This window comes from Macrobrachium rosenbergii, chromosome 14 (assembly GCF_040412425.1).
Source record: "Macrobrachium rosenbergii isolate ZJJX-2024 chromosome 14, ASM4041242v1, whole genome shotgun sequence".
Classification (NCBI taxonomy): Eukaryota; Metazoa; Arthropoda; class Malacostraca; order Decapoda; family Palaemonidae; genus Macrobrachium; species Macrobrachium rosenbergii.
Window position 1 is genome coordinate 1,034,517 of NC_089754.1, and position 25,090 is coordinate 1,059,606.

At 36.1% G+C, this 25,090-nt stretch overlaps 1 pseudogene; it reads left to right on the top strand.

Annotated features, from left to right (window-relative positions):
• The window catches only part of LOC136845685 (neural-cadherin-like), a 94,598-nt pseudogene that overhangs the window by 20,293 nt on the left and 49,215 nt on the right, over positions 1 to 25,090 (top strand).

Below are 25,090 nucleotides of genomic sequence, written 5' to 3' on the forward strand. Positions count from 1 at the left end.
TCTTTACTGTACTGGGCTGTAAACCCTCTTTGGACAGCGACAGTGCATTTTAGCTAAGCTAACCAAAGAACACAGTTTACTTTCCCTTCTGGTGAAGCCACTGGTCAACAGCAGTTCTGAAAAAGGAGTAATTTTTATGTTTCAGAAACTGAAACATATTTGATAAAAAAAAGTAATAAGCGAAACTTCAGAAGGACAGAAAAGCTAGAGATATCAAGCTTTCTTACCCTTTTTATAGATTACTTCTATCATGTATAGTTACGAAGCTACAAGTGTTTTAAATAGCACCATGGCCTTATATATGAGTACACACACACACACACACACACACATATATATATATATATATATATATATATATATATATATATATATATATATATATATATATATATATATATATATATATATATATATATATATATATATATATATATATATATATATATATATATATATATATATATATAATTACCTAAATTAACAACCATTAGTGAAAATGAACAGCCAGGTTAAGACAAACTATAAAAACCCTTGTATTTCCCAGAGTTGAAAGGAGGCTACATAGAAATCATTATATTTTCGCTACGCACAGACAGTGTACGAATGTGAACGCGCCTCGAAGCTTCTTCCTCAAGAAATTGTTTCTTAACACCGAGAAATTCAGAGTTAACTTAGCACGAGTTCTGATTACCTGGTTTGCATCACAAACAAACCTCAGATTAAAAGTGGTTTGGCAATTCTGGTCTTTCGTTTCGCTTTAGGTGTGCCTCTGTGGGTGTGCGTGCGTGTAAATGTGTAATTTACATTTTTATGGTGAAAGCACGTCTTATTTAAAGGGTAAGGTATGTGGAGATGAATGGACAAAATGGGAGTTGAAAATTAACTCTTATTGAAATGAATTTACAATTGCGTGAACTACACACACATATATACACACAAACACACAACACACACACACACACACACATATACACACATATATATATATATATATATATATATATATATATATATATATATATATATATATATATATATATATATATATATATATATATATATATACATACCAAATGTATAAGGCTTGATAGTTGCTTCTGCATGTGTAAAAATTAAATCTGGATTAAAATTTCTTTGCTTAACTTGACAGTTCCTTAGGAAAAGTATTTTTCCTTAATTGTTTATCTTTCTTCTGTTCAATATTATTATCTTGCATGCATGTTGCAATCCGTTTGATAACATTTCAGTTCTTTTCCATTCAAGCCACAGGAACCCGGCCCTCATATCGCTACTCAACAGTATGTAGAAAGGCTGTCCTTCTCAAGTGGTTGACGGTAATGAACAAATTATGATGAATTATAATTTCCTCAATCTATTTAGATAAATAATGTATATAGGCAAACTTCACATTTATTAATATTTCACCTAATTAATGATGACTTTTTCATTGGGTAAAAAGGATTGAATTAGTAGTGGTGAGTTTCAAAGAGTGTTTTTTTTTCACTAGACTATATACAACAACAGCCTTCAGAGAATAATTATCTGAAGGTTCTAGCTGCATATAGTTTAACTGCAAACCTCTGTTGAGGCTGACCATCAAGATCCCTTGATATCTCTTCCAAAATCTAATCACTTTGGTGCTGGTCAGGAGGCCAACTTTTAGTAGTTTTTTCGACAAAATCTACAAGTGCTCTGAGTTATTCACGGTAACGAGCAGAAAAACAGCCATTCAAAATGACAAAAAAATAAAAAAACGCATAACGAAGAAAAACATAAGCTAATATCCCAGTTGACCTTTAATCCCTAAGTATGGCCATTGCTTTGAACTTGACTTAATCATGAACATCGTTATCACTGTTGGAACTGCCTGGAAAATATCAAGCTTCTCCTTTATAATTCAAATGCTTAATCGTGACCTGCCGGTGTCAATTTTTATATGAGCTTTAATCTTTAAGTATGATTTTCACCTTTAGTATGACATACCTGTGCACATTGATATCACTGGTGAATTGTGAATTCCATAAATAAAACAAAAATCTATTGATCAAGTTGAATTTCTAATTGAACTTTGACCTTCATGCATGACCCTGACCTTGACTTCATGCTTGGTTTTTTAATTATGTGTGTAAAATATAGCGTCTTTATCTCGTAAAGCTCTCATGCTGTGTCCAAGACAAAATTCATGTTTTGCCCTTGGCCCCGAAGTAAGAACTTGACTCCACTCTGCATATAGGTTATCATAGTGAAGTATGAATGCAAAATATAGTCTCTAGTAGTACTTCAAAAGTTATTGCTAATTAGTCTGAATCTTAATTTGGCCTAATACCTCTATGTAAATTGCCTTAATTAGTGTGGACGTCAAACATGAAGTCTTTGTCTTTTGTGGTTCAGGATGACTGGCCAAAGTTAAATTCCTGTTTGAACTCTGGCCCTGAATAGATTACAAAACTTGAATAGCTTTTGCCAACCAAGAAAGCCAAAAGAGCAAATCCGACCAAGTACAGATCTGCATTCTGAGAAAATTACATCTCCTCCAAAAAGTGAAACCGGGATTAAGTGACGACAGCATTTAAATATAAGTATAGATCAAAGTTTGGAAAAGACGCACCCCCCAAAAAACACAGAAAATGCTCTTGTAATTCTCAGGAAAAGTAGTCACCATCACCTTCAAGCTCCCCCTCCCTAGACACAACCATTCCCACCTTCCATTTACGAAAATTGTATTTACATGAATTGCGGAATTCCTTTCGCAAAGAGGCTGGTCGTTTTCCTTTGTTAAATCATACTCTTGTGTCAAGATTCTTTTGGGCCTTTCTCCGGGCCGGGTAAAGGGGAAATCACACAAATGAATTCATTCTCCAACGTAACCTACATAACGACGCTCCTCTTCAAAATATCCGTCATGGAATTTTCTCGAAAAAAAAACTCTCACATGCACACAGGTCTCCCTCCACCCGCGACTTCCGAACCCCCCACCCCTCAACCCTCTCTCTCTCTCTCTCTCTCTCTCTCTCTCTCTCTCTCTCTCTCTCTCTCTCTCCGGTTTAGCTATGGTTTTGTCAGCTTTATCTTTCACTGTTTTTTTTTTATCCTTCCCAAATATTTTTCATCTTTTTTTTCTTATTTTCAGTTTTCATTCGCAAGTGTTCGTTTCGTTCGTCCTTCTTTGTAATTTCGGGAGAGTTGAGGGCAAAATCTGAAGCGAGTCACTCGCCTCTTCTTCCTACAATAAACTATCCTTGGCAACACCCACTGCTTCAACCAAACTAGTAAGAAGTGACTCGACATGATTTTGAGGACCCTTGTTATTGCAAAGGTACACTGGGTGATAAAAAACTTCAGGCAATAATTTGCTGAACGAATCACCAGGGCACGAAAAAAGCGTGGGTCAATTTTTTGTTTTTTATTTTCATGAAGAAATGGCTGTTGCCAGTAACTACTCTAGTTTCAGATAATTATGTTCAAAAGCGAGACACAGTGTACACTCGAATTTTTTATGTGAATGCCTGCTATGGCAAAAATGCAAGACAGAGGGGTTAGGTGGTTTAAACACATGGATGAGATCTATGAGACAGGAGGCTGGAGATGAACAGAGACTTTTGGAAGCTAAAGCGCGGGAAAAAATATGAGCGGTGGAATTTTCCAGAGGCCCTTTGCTTCGCGTGGTGTTGAAGTCTACAGTATGATGGTACTGAACGGCACTATTTCTTGCTTAAGTACAGAAACTTCTAATGGACTGAACTTTCGGACTTCTTTGACGATACATTTAGGCATAATATCTCATTCCTTTCAATCAGCAAACCATACTCACACTGGCATCTCATTTTCCACTGATATTTATGCATAAATGGATGTATGATTTTTTAAAATTCTACTGTACAGCTGCATCACTCGGCGAAAGATTCTTCTTTCTCTCTGTAGATTGTTGAAGAAAGTGGTTGGGGCTGGGACCACTTTGGCATTCGGTCGACTGGGGCATCTGGTCAGCTCTATGCCCTAAGGACACTGGATTATGAAGACGACACCCATCGTCAGGGGTTCAAGTTCATGGTACAAGTTACTGACAGGGTAAGTGAACAGTCAATTTTTTTTTCTTTGTCTGTTAAAAGTGCGCTTATTCTAATTTTAGTTTCTGAGCATGAAAACCTTTCACCTTGTCGGATTCAGCGATATTATAGCCACAGGGCTAAGTGTAAATCAAGTTTATAAATATCACTGTTTTCTGTGACAGTTTTTTCTTATGTTTTTATGGTATAAGTAAGTGTAAATATAAATGTAAAAGAAGCAGGTTGAGTTAAACGAGTGATGAGGTAGAGAAAAGGTTAAGTAAAAAATGAGTGTGTAAAACATTTGGATGTTAAGGGGTCTTTTTAAAACTACTAGAATAATGGAAATGTTCACTGAACCAAGTCTCCTGAGGGGAAATGAAAAGCTAATGTTGAATGGGAAAGAGAGAACAAGGGAAGAGCTTAATTATCAACTTATGAGGTAATAACTGTTAAGCAATAAATATACTAGAAGAGATAGGGCATCACTATATCAAACAACTATAATTGTTTCCCTGGTCTTCATTCACCATCATATAGGAAAAGAGAACAAAACATGTCTATCACTTACCTTGTGCATACACAAACAACCCTATTCACTGGTGGTCCAAATGAAACACTGTGCTTTTGAAAACTTTAAATACAAAAATTTATTTCTAAGCTCAAAAGTTATAATTAGAGTGCACAATCTCAAAAAAATTTACTATCACTCAAAAACAACATAAGATTTAATTAATTATTAAACAAGATTAATTCACAAAACTTTTAATTTATCAAGAAATTAAGTTAACTAACAAAATTCAAACTATTAAGATTTACTCCATATTTGCAAAAGAAATCTTAAGAAATGAAATCAACACAAGAAAAGTGTACTAATTAAATCAATGTTAAATCAACAACACAAAGTTTTGGGTAACATTGTGAAATCATAAACACAAGATCACATAAGAGAAATATAAAAACAAGGACATAAAAAATGCACCAAATAATTTATCAACAATAATTTCACTAAGACAAAATCTGTTTAAGGTTTATATGTATCTTTTTAAAAGATTACAGCCACCTTTTAAAAAAGATCACCTTTTTACAGTGGTAAAAAATAATTATATACCACTTTACCTTATACAAGTCTCTTCACACCATTACACAACTCCTTTTTCCTCATGAAAAACACTTTTGTCAGGACTGTTACAGTATTCTCTCTCTTATATCAGATTCTACTAAGGGGACATTAAATATTGTTAACAGTTCACGAAACTTATATGTTTGGGAGAGTGACCACAATTTTACACTCTTCTACATGAAGAAGGGTTTAGAGAGAGAGAGAAAGACAACCCTATTTCTACCAAATCTCTATCTGAACTGAACTTTATTCTACCAATATCTCCTATGAGGTTAAACCTGGGTTGCCAGTTAGGCATTTGTAGAATGTGGTTACCCTAGAAGGAACAGGCATAATGAGTTTCTTCCCAGGGGGAAGAAAGGAAAAAAACAGATTCTTCCCCTGAAGAGGGAAAAAAGATAGGGAAATTATTCCCTGGCTCAGAGAGTTACATAGGTCTGCCCCTTATCTGAATGACTGACAGCTTCCTGTTTAAACACTTGTGCAAACACACACACAGGCCTCTGAACTGGCCATGGCTATCAAACCTGTCAACCCATCTCCCTTTTAACTGATAACATAAGTGGCTTCTAGGATCTCTCTCGCATACCCATTTCCTTTATGGTCACCCACCTCAACAAACACACACAAGCCTACAGGAAGAGGTATCTTATCTTATCACACAACCAACCACTCAACATCTTCCAAAAACACTATAACAGTTATTATAGTCCATATATGACAAACACAAAAGAAAAGTATATAAGCATTGCACAAAAACATACATACTACAAAATCACCTTGTTATATTTCACAACACATAAGAAATATGAAAGAAAACATATAAAAAAATACAGAAACATACTACTTTTATAGAATACACATATAAGACATATTGTTATTATATATGTATATATATATATATATATATATATTATATATATATATATATATATATATATATATATATATATATATATATATATATATATATATATATATAAATGTATGTATGTATGTGTGTGTGTGTATGTGCCAGCATAACACTGAAATGCACTGAGCAATTTCAAGCAAATTTGGTATGCATATGACTTACTATCTAGAAATCAGCACTGTAGGGGTAAGACATCACTGGCACCAAAGGGGTTGGGGTGGGGGTGGGGAGGGCTTTCCTGAAACGGGTCTGGTTCTACCTGTGAAATGAGGCTGGTTATGACCGTAGACTTAGTAATTTCATGAATTCATCATACCTAATTTCTGTATAGATATGACTTACTATCTGGAAAAGACTGTGGGGGTAAGACAGCGCCAAACAGGATGGGGGTTGGGAAGGGGGTGAGAGAGAGAAAGAGAAAGAGAGAGAGAGAGAGAGAAATCTATTGGTTGTCATTCAGTGTTATCCTCCTTCTCTTTTTCTATTGTGAACTTGATGTGTTCCTTTAGTTTGTTTATGTTTTCTAGGTACTTGTGTAGATCTTCCCTTTCTCCCTTATAAATATTCAAGATGTCATCCACGTATCTTACCCATTTTACGATATTTAAGTTCCCTTTATTTACTTTGCCCACCTCTTCCGTTTCAAACCATTCCATGAAGTTGTCCTGGTGAAGAGGGAAGGGGAAAATTTAAAATTCAAGGTATACAGGAAGAAGACACACCAATTCATACATATATATGTTCTCCAGTCATAGGAAAGAAATAAAAACAGGAGTAATGACATGGCTGGCCATTAGGGCTTATAGGATTTGCAGTCCAGAATTCTTAGATGATGAGCTGGAATACCTGAGGGAGAGTTTTAGGAGATTAGGATACCATAAGAATTGGTGGGAGGCGGCACACATCAAGGCAAGAAAAACTATTTTGGGGTGAGGGAAAGGATAGAAAAGGAGCATTTGGTAGGGAAAAAAATAATTACAGTCCCGGACAACAACTCTATTACATCAACAAGAAGCTAGATAATTGCAAATTGATAGGCAGCTACAAAAACACCATTAGGAATAAAATAGTCAGAAACAAAAAATTGGTAGAGGGGGGAGAGATAAGAGGCAGGTATATATGGCAGTGTGTCTAGACTGTGAAGATGGGTACTATGGTGAAACTGTCAAATCCTGTAAAGAGCAAAGCAAACAACACATGCAGAACATAAGGTATTATAATCAGACATCGGCAGTTGCCAAACATTGTTGGGAAAATGACCATAAAATAGACTGGGAAAATATGAGTTTTCTGTATAGGAACACCAACAAAATGGTCAGACTGATTGTAGAGAACGCCTTCATAACATGCACTAACAACACAGTGGCAGCGAACACCGGAAACGGCTTTGAAGAGAGCATGTCAAGAAAAATTGTACACTCCACAGTAGCAAGGAAACAAAAGTAAAACGCATGAGGACGAACGTAGAACAAACACCTGGATGAAGATGCGGACAGAGGAAGGCCAAGGTCACGACGGGGGTGGGGGTCACCCAGGAGGAGGGAGGCAATTATAGGATTACAGTACCCAGCACACAGATATAAATACAGCTGGACTAAGCGTCTGGTCATTGTACGGATACTTGATAATGAGGACTGTTTGTCCAAGAAAGCTTGAAACTTTTTCTGAATAAATACTCCATTAGATACCATCCAGCTTGAATGAGGTCCTGTTAATATATATATATATATATATATATATATATATATATATATATATATATATATATATATACACATGACCCTGACCTCTCATTTGGTCTACATACTCTGGTCCGGCTGCAGTACTGAGGGTCATGCATAGGTCGTCGCAAGAAATCAAATGCTCTGGTTTAAATTAACACTGATCTTTATTATCTAAAACTTACACAAGGGGCCCCCAATATCTAAGGAACTAAAAATTAAAGTAATTTAGCGGTAAATGGCCGCAACTACGGAATAGCGCGAGGTAATGGACAATAACACGTCATTGCCCTCCGAGTGCCAGAGGCAGAATCCTCACAACAGCATCATGTTGTGGGCATGAGGGGCATTTCTCTCACCCCCTCGTTTTCCCCTCGGGCAGGACATCGGTTGATTTCTCCTACCGGGGATTTCTGACCAACTGTAGGTCAGAATACCCACGCCAAAAGTTAACGGGTTTCGGAAGATATTTTGGGGTGTGTTCTCTCATGTCCTGACCGTTGGAACAGCACAATGTCACCTTGTCCTTCCTACTTCCCCATTACAGCTCACACAATCTGAGACCTTGGGAAACTGTGACGAACTTTCTGAATTGTTTATATATACATACATATATATATATATATATATATATATATATATATATATATATATATATATATATATATATATATATATATATATATATATATATATATATATATATATATATATATATATATATATATATATATATATATATATATATATATATGTGTGTGTGTGTGTGTGTGTGTGTGTGTGTGTGTGTGTGTGTTTTGAAAAACTGACGTGAGTAACGATATACACAGTATATAAGAAATGGAAACCATTCTGTCTTTCTATAACATCTTTACAGTCTAACAGTATCTATCCAAATGAAAAGAAAGACAAATGACAAAATAAGAAGCACTCTGATGCATTAACGCAAGAAAGTCGTCTCGAATTCCAGTGGGTTGAAACGTTTTTATCAACTCAAAGGACTTCTAAAAGATGCAACTTTTTTATATGCATGCATACATATTTACACAGACATACAAGAATTTGTACTTATTTCGTTGATTCGCATCTTCAAATGGAGCCACATAAATGTATCCAGGAATAAATGTTTTACAAAATGTAATTGGAATGGCCCTTGTACGTAATATTATTATATAATATTAATGGCCTTTGCTACTTGTTAATTCATTGTGTTATTCTGTAATATTTGCACTGGATTTAGTTATAAATCTTTTGCGTCGTCAGCTTAAATCCTTCTGTGTACAAAATGTTTCTTTACTTTCACTATAACACCCCAGTGATACAGTTAATATATACAACATTACATTATATTTATAATGCTAACAAAGATGATTGTTTTCTTCACAAGGATCATTATCCTTTATAGGTAGAAGTCGATCGCCTTGGCAGTATTTTCAAATCCGTTGTATTCATTACTTTCAGATTTTATCCCCACCCTATTTTACCCTTATTAAAAAAAAAGTTCAGATTGCGCTTTCGAGACCATCCTGCACTCCTGTTTCAGGGGACACCGGCTGGGTCGATCCCCGACATCAGGACACGGCCTGGGTGAGCGTCAGGCTCGAGACCTCAACGATAATCCACCTCAGTTCGTCCGCCCCCACGCCCATGTCACCGTAAGTGAGGACGCCCCGCCTGGCACTCTGTTGACGACCGTGTCCGCCCACGATCCAGATGTAGTAAGTGTGATCAGTATGTACACTGCATTGCTGGTTTAATGCTTCCCAGTGCATGAAATAAATGTAATATTCCCTACGGGGTGGTGCTTATATCAGGTTTGAAGTTGGTAACCGACGGAAGATGTAGAAATATGTGTTTTTTCTGCGTCAGTTTTGTCGTTTGTTATATGTGCATCACGTTGCCTATCTACTTGACGAGTAATTTCCATTCGCCTTCATTCTTTCTCTCGTTTGGAAATATCACTAAGAACTAATAACGAGTGGAACTATTTAACCAGTGGCGTATAAACAGAAGTAAGGACTCCTTATCTGACGATATATAAATAACAACTAAACTACTTCTTTTTCACTTTTTGAACGACGAAAAGTAATGAAACAAAATGCAATACACCCAGCACCAGGAAAAAAGGAATGTTATTTCTTGTCCTGTGTGCGAAAAACTTGTATCTCATTATGTAATTAGTGCCAGTTCTCTTAGATTCTCGACAGTTTCGTCTGAAAAGAACATTTTCATTTTTTTTCAGTCTTGCGCAGTTTTCTTAATGTGTGTGAATTGCAAGTGGTGTTAGGAGAAGCTGGCTTACTTACTGTCAATCATCTCAATTAAAAATTAGGCCTATCACACACATTGAGTTCACCTACGTGGTTTTGGTTTTCACGATCGTTGACGTACCCTAAATAAAGAGCCCCAACAGTTAGAATGTTTTCACACAAACACACGCGCACACACACACACACACACATATATATATACAGTATATATATATATATATATATATATATATATATATATATATATATATATATATATATATATATATAAATATATATATATTGTATTATTATGCAGCAAACTCGAGCTGAGCTGACCATAAACATGGAGAAGCCACACAGGTCTAAATAAACTGTTTGGCGAATTACAACCCCTATTCCTTTGGTACCACATTTTTCTTGACCCAAGGTGTTGCCATCGCAAGAAGGGACTGAAATCACAGGCAAAAAAGGGACGAAACCACCAAAGGGGCAGTAGAACCCAGCCACAAGAGACGGATATGGAGGTCAGGGGATGGCGATGAAAGCGAAAAGAAGAAGTAGGGGTCTTTCCTCAACCAGTATAGAAAGCGAGTGTCATTATGAAGAGCATATTGAATAGGCTTCGGTTTGGATGAGCCACTGCTGATGATGTGAAAATTATGCAAGAGAAGCTGATTCCAGTACCACCCTGCACTGACCCGGACCAGAGTTTTGTCGAACGTTACTGTGGTCTCCTCAAGAGCAACAGCAACAATCGGATGAGTTCACCCGTATTATTATTCTCAACCACAAGAAGAAGAAAAATTTACCCACAAAGAAGCGTTGCGTTTATACGATCGCACACTTCTTGGTGGATACATTGTTTTGCCTCAAGAAGTGCCTGTGTCTATCTCTTCAGGTATGGTTCGCGTTGTGCGTTTTATAATGGCGCTCATTTTCTATACTGATAAAAAAAAACTCCTACTTCTACTCTTTCCTTCCATCATAATTTATCAGGTTGTGGAGTAAAGCCCCACGCCGCCCTCCTACCCTCATACCCTTTTGTGATTTCATCACTTTTTGCCATACACACACAGACACACACACACACACACACACACACACACATATATATATATATATATATATATATATATATATATATATATATATATATATATGTGTGTGTGTGTGTGTTTTTGACTCACGTCGGTCTTGTGTGGCCTAGTGGACTGTTTTTGCACTTGCCTTTTCACCTGAAAGACCTGGGTTCGATCCTGACGTGAGTCAGAAATTTATGTCTGTTCTACACGTGATTATGTGTTGATTATTTCTATATATATATATATATATATATATATATATATATATATATATATATATATATATATATATATATATATATATTATTATATCACTTTTGTACGTGATTCATTTATCACACATTACCACAGGTGAAAAATAAGAAACGGGGTATAGGTCCTGACCGGTTTCGACTTTATTTCCAAGCCATTGACGAAGGACTGATACAGAGTGTGAGAAGTCACAAATATATATACTACAAGAACAGTACTGACGAACATACACAACCGTTAGAGGCTCCATATCCCCACTCAGGCCGGTGTCGAGGTAGGAGTGGCCTTTAAAACTCATTTGGCTAAAAATCACAATAGACTCTCAGGGGACATTGCTGATAAACAGACCATACCCCACCTCAGATCCACACCTGACAGGTGTCATGGAGGCGGAGTTTGGAAACTCATTAACATTACTACCCTCGTACTGTGTTTACAAATATGATAATCCTATTTTCATATATCTCTACTGCCTACCTTAAAGTTTAAACAATTTACAAATTTCTTTTGATATTAAAGGATCAAGTTTTATACATCCCTTGACTGATATTCATATTATGGTTGTAACTTTCTTTTATGAAGCTAGATTCAATGATGTTCCTTTCCAGTGCATTATTAGAATATACAATCCTTTTTGCCCCTTCCCAGTTGATAGCATGATTGTTCTCACTAACATGTACAAATATACCACTGTTCCCTTGTACATATCTCACACATTTCTTATGTTGTTCAATTCTTTTTCCAGTGCTTTCCCTGGTTTGGCCAATATAAAAGTTGTCACAAGACTTACACGGAATTTTATATACACATCCTTTAATATTGTCTGGGAGTTCTTGATAAGTACATTTTTCATTGTTGTATTGTTCTTAAATGCGACATTAACACCAAAATTCTTAAGAAGATGAGGGATATCTTTCATACTATTATTATAAGGCAGAACAAGCAAATTTTTGTGTTGTAAGGTTCTTTCTGGTTTTGATACATAGTCTTTTTTGCCGCTTCAAATGCACTGTTTAATACACTATCAGGATATTTCAATTTTTGCCTGCATTCCTAATCTTATCTATTTCATCATCAATATATTCAGGGCTACATACCCGTAATGCTCTTAAAAACATAGATGAAAACACTGACTTTTTAACCTTATTGCTTTGTCCAGAATAGAAATGCACATAGGAAGAAATATTAGTGGGTTTTCTATACACACTATATTTAAACCCACTACTATTTCTTCGTATGAGGACATCCAGAAACGGTAAGCACCCATCATTTTCCATTTCCATCGTGAATTTAATTGATGGTACTAATTGATTTAACTTAGCAAAAAAGTTTTTTACATCTTGGTTCCTGGCCATACACAAATTATGTCGTCAACATACCTAAACCATGTTACATTACGTGGGATTATGTTGTTTAATATCTTCTTTTCAAAAAATTCCATATATAAGTTACTTAACACTGGGGATAGAGGGTTTCCCATTGCCATACCAAAATTTTGTGAGTAAAATTTACCATTAAATTCAAATTTACAATCTTTTTACACATAATTTAATCAGTTCAATTAAAGTACTTTTTGAAAATGGGATATCCAGCTGTGTGTTCTCTAACAATTCAGATAAAAACGCCATCAGATCATCTATTGGCACCTTTGTGAATAGTGATACAACATCAAAACTTACAAGCCTGGATTCACTATTAATCTCTACACTATTTAGTTTATTTATCAGGTCCACATTATTCTTGATATTTGCATTTGAGATGGTACCTACTAATGGGTTGAGAATATCTACTAAGTACTTCGCTAGCTTGTATGATGCGGAACCAACTGAACTGATAATTGGCCTGGCAGGAAAGTTTGCTTTGTGAGTTTTTATTGTACCATACATGTATGGTAGCGATGGAGAGGTCACACACAACTTCTTTATAAGGCTTTCGTTACCTTTTAACAGGTTTTTCACTTTCTTATTAAAACCACTATTCACATTTTCTATCGGGTTCTTATTTAATTCTTTATATGTGTTATCATCACCTAAAAGATTTTGCATTTTTCTATATATTCACTTTTATTTAAAATTACAAGGGCGCCTGATTTATCTGCTTTTGTCATGTGTATATTTTTATCTTTTTCAGTTCATTAATAGCAACAATAAATCTTTTGGGGACGTTTGTGGTGTCTGATTTTTTCATACTTCCATAAATCACTCCCTTAACCATGTTCACTTCTTCATTCGTTAAATCACTATATTTTTCCAAATTACACAGTCCTTTAGTTATTTCCACACTGTTCCTTCCGCCAGGAGATAAAGCAAAGTTTAAACCGTAGCCTAAGGCACTAGTTACATTTCTATCCAGCTGTTTGTTTGATAAGTTGACGACACATTCATGATTGGCGTTGTTGGTCCAAGGGCTTCTTTCAATCAACAGTTTTTAAGAGCATTACGGGTATGTAGCCCTGAATATATTGATGATGAAATAGATAAGATTAGGAATGCAGGCAAAAAATTGAAATATCCTGATAGTGTATTAAACAGTGCATTTGAAGCGGCAAAAAGACTATGTATCAAAACCAGAAAGAACCTTACAACACAAAAAAATTTGCTTGTTCTGCCTTATAATAATAGTATGAAAGATATCCCTCATCTTCTTAAGAATTTTGGTGTTAATGTCGCATTTAAGAACAATACAACAATGAAAAATGTACTTATCAAGAACTCCCCAGACAATATTAAAGGATGTGTATATAAAATTCCGTGTAAGTCTTGTGACAACTTTTATATTGGCCAAACCTGGGAAAGCACTGGAAAAAGAATTGAACAACATAAGAAATGTGTGAGATATGCACAAGGGAACAGTGGTATATTTGTACATGTTAGTGAGAACAATCATGCTATCAACTGGGAAGGGGCAAAAGGATTGTATATTCTAATAATGCACTGGAAAGGAACATCATTGAATCTAGCTTCATAAAAGAAAGTTACAACCATAATATGAATATCAGTCAAGGGATGTATAAACTTGATCCTTTAATATCAAAAGAAATTTGTAAATTGTTTAAACTTTAAGGTAGGCAGTAGAGATATATGAAAATAGGATTATCATATTTGTAAACACAGTACGAGGGTAGTAATGTTAATGAGTTTCCAAACTCCGCCTCCATGACACCTGTCAGGTGTGGATCTGAGGTGGGGTATGGTCTGTTTATCAGCAATGTCCCCTGAGAGTCTATTGTGATTTTTAGCCAAATGAGTTTTAAAGGCCACCCTACCTCGACACCCGGCCTGAGTGGGGATATGGAGCCTCTAACGGTTGTGTATGTTCGTCAGTACTGTTCTTGTAGTATATATATTTGTGACTTCTCACACTCTGTATCAGTCCTTCGTCAATGGCTTGGAAATAAAGTCGAAACCGGTCAGGACCTATACCCGTTTCTTATTTTTCACCTGTGGTAATGTGTGATATATATATATATATATAAAGGAGAGAGAGAGGGGTGTTGAGGTTGGGGAGGACGGCTAAAGGCGTGGTTAAGAGAGACACTTGAATTCCGGTCCTACACCTGAGCATAATGTAATAGTTTCGTAGTGTTGTTGGTGACAGCACTCTGGATGGTTTATATATTTGTATAAAGATAAGTAATTATACTTATTTCCACATACATGATTCCAGCAGCCCCAAACATACAAAGGTCACTTAAAACTATTTTGCACGCAACACAACAAACAGTACGACGTCTAGAGAACTGTTACTCCTGAGTGAAAATCTTTCGATCCGCCATTTACACGTCGCAAGTTTCCCTGCTATTTAAATTCCTTGATATTACAAACGTGTTTCAGCCTAAAAACGCAATAAGCGAATAAGTGCTCGGTTATGATGGTGAAGGTGGGTCTATTCCAGCTCTAGTAAAATGCATCTGAATTCGACAGCTACAAGTACGTATGAGCGGCAATAGACTTTTGTATACCTTTCTTCGTGGCCACTAATTATCGTTACCTCGTGCCGACACCCCGACCCGAGATCGAGTCTCGTTCGGCCTCGTAGAGAAGAGTTTCCGAAATGTGAAGAGTTCGAGAAGTTAAGAGGGCACTGTGGCTAATAAACACTACACACGTGTTTGATAAAAAGTGAACGGTGGCTTCTACACACACACACACACACACACACACACACACACACACACACACACACACACACATATATATATATATATATATATATATATATATATATATATATATATATATATATATATTCATTTCATTTTAGCAACTCACTTCCAGAAATCTTTTGTCCCTTGCAATTTCAAGCATGTCTTGATCCTAGTTGGCAGAAACGCCGAATATACATTTGCCCCAAGTTTTTGTCAGCTTAAAAACCTACGTGATCTCAAAACCTCAATGCGGAAGATAGTATGAAGCCGATTTTTTACTTTCATCGTGCAGTCGTGGAGCTGATCCCTGCCTCCATCAGTTTCTGATATGATAGCGATAGTTCCCGGTTGTGGGAAATAGCTTCTTTTCATGAACTGGATTTTTTTAAAGTTTCTTTAAACATTTCTTCAGTTTTTCTGCATCACAGCAGTTTTAGTTAAATCGTTCATCTCAGTATTCTTTACTTGTTTCCTTGTTTTTTGTTTACACTTCCATTTATGATACTGATTTCCCAGTTTAATTTCCATTTTACATTGAATTGCAGTCTTCGAGAAAACTATTTTAATGCCAATATCAAATGAAAAGGCTTTGCATTCTGTGAGCGAGTGCTCGAAAATGTTTCCTGTGACTTAAACTTCCCACACGACCCCCTATGACGCCACGTAGTTATTAATCTATCAGTAATCAATCCTGTTATTTCCATTCTTTCAAAGCGTCTACAGTTTATGTTAACTCTCTGTCACCAGTTTCACAATAAAAGGTTAATTATACCACGATGCGGTACTACATGATAACAGTCACCCATTAGGTAGTTAAAGACCTGTGACGATCACTAGAAATTTTATATATATATATATATATATATATATATATATATATATATATATATATATATATATATATATATATATATATATATATATTTTCTCCCAGCCAATTTTTTTGGGGAAATATGATACTGGGTCCAAAAAACGCCTAAATGATTGAGAATTCCAAAATTCTCAATCCGAATTATTGAACTATATATATATATATATATATATATATATATATATATATATATATATATATATATATATATATATATATATATATATATATATATATATATATATATATTAGACCATTTTCTATTCTTTGTCGGAGGTCTTTAATAATCTAATAGATGACTATGTCCACGGTCTTCATTTCATTGTCTTGGACTTCTTTATTCTTATCTTTGCTACTGCTTCCCTCTCCATCTCCCTTATTTCACCAAATTTATGTGATTGTATAGCTTTCTTTTCCTTTCCCCTCTTCCCAGGGGGGAGTCGAGCAAGTGGACTACGCGGTTGTTGGCGGTTGGAACTCACTCCGAGTGGACGAGAAGGGAGGCGTGACACTGTACCACCATTTGGATCGTGAAGCTGAGGATGGCGCCTTGGGCATTGCCAAAATCCTGGGCATAGACAGAGGAGAGCCGCCCCTGACTGCCACAGCGACCTTGACCATCTCGGTCACTGACGTCAACGACTGTGGTCCTCGTCTCCTCCCTCCGGAGGTCCTTCACGTGACAGAGGGGGACCCTCCCGTCCTCCTTGGTGTCCTCACAGCTACAGACGACGATGTATGGGCCCTGGGACATGGGCCACCCTTTAGCCTGTCGCTCTCGCCCTCGAATCCTCAGTATGTCACGGATCTCGTCAGCCTGAGGTTCAATCAACGTGAGTATGGCGACGTTCGCTCTTGCGACCGAACTATGTAAATGATCCCAAAGAGGCTGGCTATCTGATGAGTTTTGATGTTGTGAGAGAATTGGATGCACTTTCGGTTTTCTTATGTTATTTTAATGATCTCGATGAAAATGTAGCAAGAGATATTAGGAAACAAATGTTGACGTTATTATGATGACTTATAATATTAAGGTAATCTAATAAGACCTTCCACCTAGGTGAATTATACAATTCGTCTCATTGCAATGGTGGTGCTGCACTGAAGTATGTTCGTCTTCATTTTCCTGTTTTCATCTTTCTTTTGTTCTTTCGAGTCAATTTAAGTGCGCTGTACAAATATAGCTACCCGCCAACTTATTACACAAGACCACTTATTCTAGTGTATGCATCCTCAGCAAGACACTTACAAAGGCATACCTTCAACAGAGTTCTTTATTTTGTAACTACCTTCTTCTCACTTTCAGACTGACTGAGAGTGTAGGTCAGACAATCGCCCCGTAACAAGTCATCCATGTTCTACCAGCCCAAGTTTATCAGTCGTTTTCTGGTCAAATACAAATTAAATATGGTCCTTTGTAGGAATCGATTAGTCTTGATTTTTAGGGACGTTTGGGTTTTTCATTGCATGATGATTGTACTCTGAGGTGATATGTTCCGTAAACAGAGTCTGCTCCACGCAAGATTCATAGCGTGAGAGATTTTTCATATAGTAGCAGCCTTTAGGGATGGAATTTACTTTTGAAACTGCTCCCTGGCAAGCGTTTCGGAATGACTTGTAGCATAGCAATGGTAGCCTTATGTTCTGTGCAGTACTTTCGAACGACATGACGACTCAGTGGCCTTGGTTATAATCTTAATCACATTTGGGTGCGTCGTTTAATGAGAATTTGTGGTGTCTGCCGTCTTGTAGCAAACAAAGTTATTAATCTTATTTTGGTTGGGGCTTGGACATTTTTAATAGATTTATTAAATATCGTAATTCTGTGGATTTTGAAGGTTTTATGTATTCTTAATAATTAACCGGGTTTTTTTCAGATATGACACATTATACTTATCATCGTAAGTTTTTTCAACAAAAGCCAGAGAAAACCAACACACAACACAATTAAACCTACTTACATCAACCTCCCCCCCGTCAAATAAAACATAAGCAAACATAGTTTCATGTGGTAGTCTTGTATTTTGTACGTCTGGGCGTTTTTCAGTAGGAGTAATAGTTTTATCACTGGATAAAAATTCAAATTGAAGAATATATTAACACTAGAAGTTTAACATGGGTAGTGGAAAATGGATGCAAGGGTCGTGTAAGATTTAGGGAAATAAACAAAATAGCGGGTGACAGAATGGCAGAAGAGGAGCCAGTGAAACAAGGTACAGGAAGGAAGGTGGCAGGGTTTTGCCAAAAACTTGAAAGAGACTTGAAGAGGAATTGGCAGTTAAGCTGGTAATGTATGGCAGGACTGTTGGGCCAACTCTTCTTTACGGAAGTAAAACTGGAAGTCTGATCAGCTTCAATAATATTAAGGACACTGTAATCCTCACCACAGTAACAGCATTACAAAACAACACCTAAATTTGATAACGATAAGTTTTCTTATTTGCAGAGATCTGTAGCTCCTCAGATTACTTGTCTGTATAGCATATGTGCCTCCAAAAGTACTGAACGGGTGAGAAATGGGGAGATGTTCTGGAGAGGTGGCCAAGTTAACCTTGGTGAAAGGAAGGCTCAAAGTTGCCAGAAGATTTAGTAAGTCATTTGAAATTTTACAGAAGGGAGAGGAGGGGAGGTAGGCCTAGAACACGCTGGGTTAATAGATGGGATCAAAGGTTTAATTAGGAAAGGAAGTGCCCTCATAATAAGCAAGTGCCACAGTTCGGGGAAGACAGAAAGATTAATTGTGCAGACGTGAAGGGGTTCGACACGATGCCGATAAGCCTTCTGTGTGGATGTATAGAGTCATTGATGTTTTAGATGTTTTCCATAATGGGGCTTCATCACGATTCTGCAGTTGGAAAGAATAGATGTAGCTACCAGTGAAGCCACCCACTTTAGGGGAAATGGCTTATTTTTTTAAGAAAGAAAATTTTTAGATAAAATATGCGGGAACACTCAGACCGGCAATTAACTTTAAAAAAATACGCAAGTTAGAATTGAAGACCTAAGCTAAAACGTTTTCATTCAGAACTTTATGCAAGTACGAAACACAATAATCCGTAAAAGGTATTTTCTTCTGACACTCTGAATGCCGTTCATTTCGCAAGAGAAAGACCACACCAGTGTCACCTTACAAACCAAAAGCCAAAAGTAAACAAGTAAAAAAATGTGTCGAAGTTTATTCGGGGCAATCAAGTTTTCTGTACACCGTATAATGCTGTATGAAACTCAGCCACGGCCCGGTGGTGGCCTGTGTTGTTAGCACCTATAGTGGTGCCAGACGGACTTTAACCTTAAATAAAATAAAAACTACTGAGGAGGCTAGAGGGCTGCAATTTGGTATGTTTGATGATTGGAGGGTGGATGATCAACATACCAATTTGCAGCCTTCTAGCCTCAGTGGTTTTTAAGATCTGAGGGTGGACAGAAAAAGTGCGGACGGACAGACAAATAGTCATGTCCATTGTTTTCTTTTACAGAAAACTAAAAAAACTATCTCAGTCACCCTTGATACAAATGAAACTGGTAGAATGAATACACAACTTCTTTTAAACTAATTATTCTTTGCGTTCGGTGTCGTCAGCCACGTCTGCAAAGTGCTGGCTTAGAATAAGTGCTTAACACCTTTCACACAACTTCCGGCAGAGACTAAAAACCTGCTCTTTACCAGCAAAAGTATGACCTCATTTTGGAGTAATGTCAAAGCAAAATTGCTTTAAAAACTTACTTTACGATTTTTTTTTTTTTGGGGGGCGGCGCTTTAAAACGTCAGAACAAAAAGTCAGTGCTTTAACTTTTATGTTTCCTTGGGCTGAAAAGCTTCTCTTAGAAATTTTGCAGTCTGCTTGAAAGCATGAATTATCGTACATTCTGGGTTTCGCTTTTTGACCTTTACTTTTCTTCCTTTCACTTTCTGATAATTTTACTTCCAGGCCAAAATTAATGATCCGTTTGACTTTCTTCTCCCCGGATACCAGGCGCTTCCCTTCCTCCCCACACGCCACAGTTATGCTAGAGATTCTTTCATTAAGAGCTCATTAGCTCGCAAGAATATAAAGTAGTGGATGGAACCTCGTGATTATGAGCAGTAAACATTCTCTCGCATGACGTGGGTCTTACCATTCGGTGGTGCACACAGTTTCCATTAGCCCGAAATTCCTTGTTCTAGCTCATGTTTAGTCTTAATTTTTTCATGTCTTTCAAACGCTTTCAATCTTCTATTAAGATATGCAGTTTCACTCCACTATTCTTAATTAGTACTAGGGCATCTGAAAACATTATGTTATTACCCCACACAATTTGCAACTTGTGAAATGGCGGAGAATGAAGTGTGTATATATATATATATATATATATATATATATATATATATATATATATATATATATATATATATATATATATATACTATTCACTAAGATGAACCATATTCATAAGAAACAAGCTTCCAGTGAATATTGTGCTCATTCGAAAGAATTAACAGAAGGTAATGGGAAATACAGAAAGAGAAGATCAGTTATTAGAAAAAACAGATAAATTAACAAATAAAAGGATAAATAAATAAAAAGCAAGTAAATAATTGAAAATACAAGGAGCATTGTATTAGGGTAGCAATGCATTGCATCTTCACTTGAACTTCTGAAGTTCCAACTGCACAACATCCCCAGGGAGGCTGTTCCACAGTCCAACAGTGTAAGGAATAGAAAAATCTCTGGAACTAAGAAGTTCGACAGCGAGGAACATTTACTGCATATTGGTGCTGCTGTTCAGCGAATCTGGTTGTTCTCTCTCGGCAGGTAAAGGGAATCAGGGATCAATTGAGAATGTGAACGATCTCTGTTAAAATACAACTTATGAAAAATTGACAAACAAGAGAGACCATCCGTTGATGGTCCGAGTCATACCTGCTAATATTAGGAAACAGAAACCTACCACCAAGAATCATTCTATCTAAAAGGGATAAATTTCAGGCAGAAGCAGACCTCCCCACAGGAGAACAGTGTTATAGTTTAAAAAAAAAAAGGACAAACGACCTAAAGAGGTTTCCTTAATTTTATCGTTGTTATAGATATATGAGGCCTTGCGAACAATACCCGACATTCGTGCGGCATTTGCTGAAACTGAAACTTTCATTAGATGTTCTTAAAGGTAAGATGTGAGTGAAAAGTTACACCTAGAATACCTTCAGACTCATTCAGAGAGTCCCATCCACCTGAAGGGGAGGATGGGGTGGAAAATTTGTACTGGATCTAATAATCAATAATGATTTCGTTTTACTGGAGTTCAGCCTCATACCCAACCGACTACATCATTCACTGATCCGGTTCATGCCCAAGTTGAGGCTGAGGCATATTCATTTTTCATCAGTGAGTACTTTATTACACCAGCAAGTGTTGCAACATTGGCATAGTGAACAATCTTGTTTTCCAGGCCAACAACCATATCACATGCATACCCTAAAAATAACAGCGAACAAAGAACACTACAAGGCGGGTTCGCTAAACATCCCATCAACGGTAACTTGAAGTAATACTAAAACATACACACCCACTCCAAGATTCTGAATTTACAAATAAGTGCCCTGTGAATTACTAACTCGAAAGCAGCACTAAAATCCATCTGAATTACTACGCACTCAAACCCTTATCAAGGATATATATATATATATATATATATATATATATATATATATATATATATATATATATATATATATATATATATATATATATATATATATCACACATAACCACAGGTGAAAAATAAGAGATGGGGTGTAGGTCTGACCAGTTTCGACTTTATTGCCAAGCCATTGACGAAGGAGTGATGCAGAGCATATAAGTCACAGTACTGACGAACATACACAACCGTCAGTACTGTTCCTGTAGTATATATATTTGTGACTTCTCACACTCTATATCAGTCCTTCGTCAATGGCTTGGAAACAAAGTCGAAACAGGTCAGGACCTACACCCCATCTCTTATTTTTCACTTGTGGTAATGTGTGATAAATGAATCATGGAAATTGATAATAATCATACATATACATAATATATACATATATACAAAATTATATATAATAATATATATATATATATATATACATATATATATATATATATATATATATATATATATATATATATATATATATACAAATATATATATATACATATATATATATATATATATATATATATATATATGTATATATATATATATATATATATATATATATATATATATATATATATATATATATATATATATATTGTTACTTTGTTTTTTCTCCATTGCTCACCAGATGTCGACAGTGGTCGAGGAGGAGCTGAGCTGTGGACCCGAGGTTCTCTGGATCGTGAGACCCACCGAACTCTCCCCGTGGATGTCGTGGTTGGCGATGCGGGAGGACTTAACCGGACGCAGACAGTCACGGTTGTTGTCGATGATCTGAACGATAATCCCATGAAACCGGCTGCCAAGACGGTGTACCTGTGGAAGACCCAGGTGAGAGAGAGAGAGAGAGAACTTTCTTTTGGTTGCTAGGTTTTCATTAGCATGGACTATATACCGGACATGTTCTGTCACTTTATTACTTATCAGATAGAATTTTCCCACTGTTTGATAGTGCTATTGAAGATGTATTATGTAAACAAACCAGTCAGCTTTTAATTCCTGTTATTCTTTTGAACACCTGAGAAAGTTACAGCCATGAAGGAAAGTGAAACAGTGGAGATGCTAAGTACTTTTGTTTTATTACCAAGACATGGTCACAGCAACTAGAGATATACAGAAACAAGGGCCTATATAAATGATGGGTATAAGTCCTAGGGGAATACAAGAAGGTTGGGAGGTCACAGAACAGTCAATGGATTAACATTGAAATCTACCTATTTGTAATCCTCTCTATTCTGTCTTTCTAATCCTTATGGAACATATGTTTTATTACACGATCATAAGAAAATAATCCTTGGCTTAAATTTAGGTTCTTCTCCCAGGTCAACTAAATCAAAATGGATTCCAACAAGCTCCTGGAAATAGTTTAATTGCTTCATAGTATTACACTGCTTTGCGTCCAATTTATTCTGTGGGACTTTTCACTTAGATGCAAAAATAGAGCATCATTATTATAACAGGTTCTTATTGAATATTTGTGTTGTTTTAATCTGGTATCTAATTCTCTACTGGTCTGACCTAAATAAAATAAATCAAAGCCACACAAGGAATTTTGTATACAATATTGCTATCCTTTTAGGGGCTATTTATTATAAGTATGTTTTTATATTATTATATGTGAAGGATGCATTTGTATTAAATAATTTCAAAAAAGCTTTTACAGCTTCAAATCCAATAAAACATGTCAAACAAAGAGTGTTTGAGGACACTTTTTTCCTTTCTGATGTTTCATAGAAGGTCTTTATAGGTTTATTAGAACAAATATCCATAATGTGTGTTGGATAGCATAGATCTCTTCCTATTCTTCTTATGTTTTGGAATTCTTGATCTAAGAACTCAGGACTGACTATTCGCAAGGCTCGAAGAAATACTGATAAAAAAACTGAAATTTTAATATTTATATGATGCCCTGAATGATAGTGTACATATGTTAAATTACTTGTCGTTTTCTTATGAATACTAAATTTAAAATGAAAAAGTTCCCTTTTCCCAATTGTTTTACTTCGTGACTGTAACTTTGTGTAATCATCACGTTTTTGCCTTTTCGTAATTTAAAATCACACACACACACACACACACATATATATATATATATATATATATATATATATATATATATATATATATATATATATATATATATATATATATATATATATATACATATATACATATATATATATATATATATATATATATATATATATATATTTTATATATATATATATATATATATATATATTTATATAATGTTATAATTCAGATATTTACTTATTCAGTTTCGTAAAGCAATTATTGTTTCTTCCGCAGGGCAGCGGATCAGAAGCGCCCTTAGGTCGCGTTTACGTTGAGGACCCAGACGACTGGGACATTGGTGACAAGACCTTCCGATGGGCTGGGAAGCCTCATCCCCTGTTCACACTGAAGGCCGACGACGGCTCCATTTTTGCTTCCAGTCAAGTGCGAGAAGGAAGGTAAGTCTCAGTTTCGGTACCATCACCTGCATGCATCCACGAGCAGAGGATTTAGTGGATATGCCGCAATAATTCCCAATTCATGACTAGAAAGTGTTAAAGTGGTCTGCGTCCTTTCGCCACGTGACGAGCTGTTCCATGGTCATGTATCATGGTTATATATATATATAGTATATATATATATATATATATTCATGAAGCTTAATGTCCCAATTCACGCAGCTTTCGGAATATCCCCGATGGGGAATTAACGCTGAAGGGGAATTTTTAAAGTGATAAATGGACCGGAACCGCGGGGTCTCGACCCCTCGACACGGTAACTTCCAGCGACTCCATGCGACGGTCAAACCACTGAGCCACCAAGGGAGGTATAAGCTAATGCCGAATCTGCCGTGCTTATTTACCCGTCGAGAGCGGGGAAATCGTACTTGGCTTCGGCATTAACCATGAACTGGATATTAAGCGACATTTGTAGCTTCATGAATATATATAAATCAGTGTGAAAAAATTTCATATATATATATGTGTGTGTG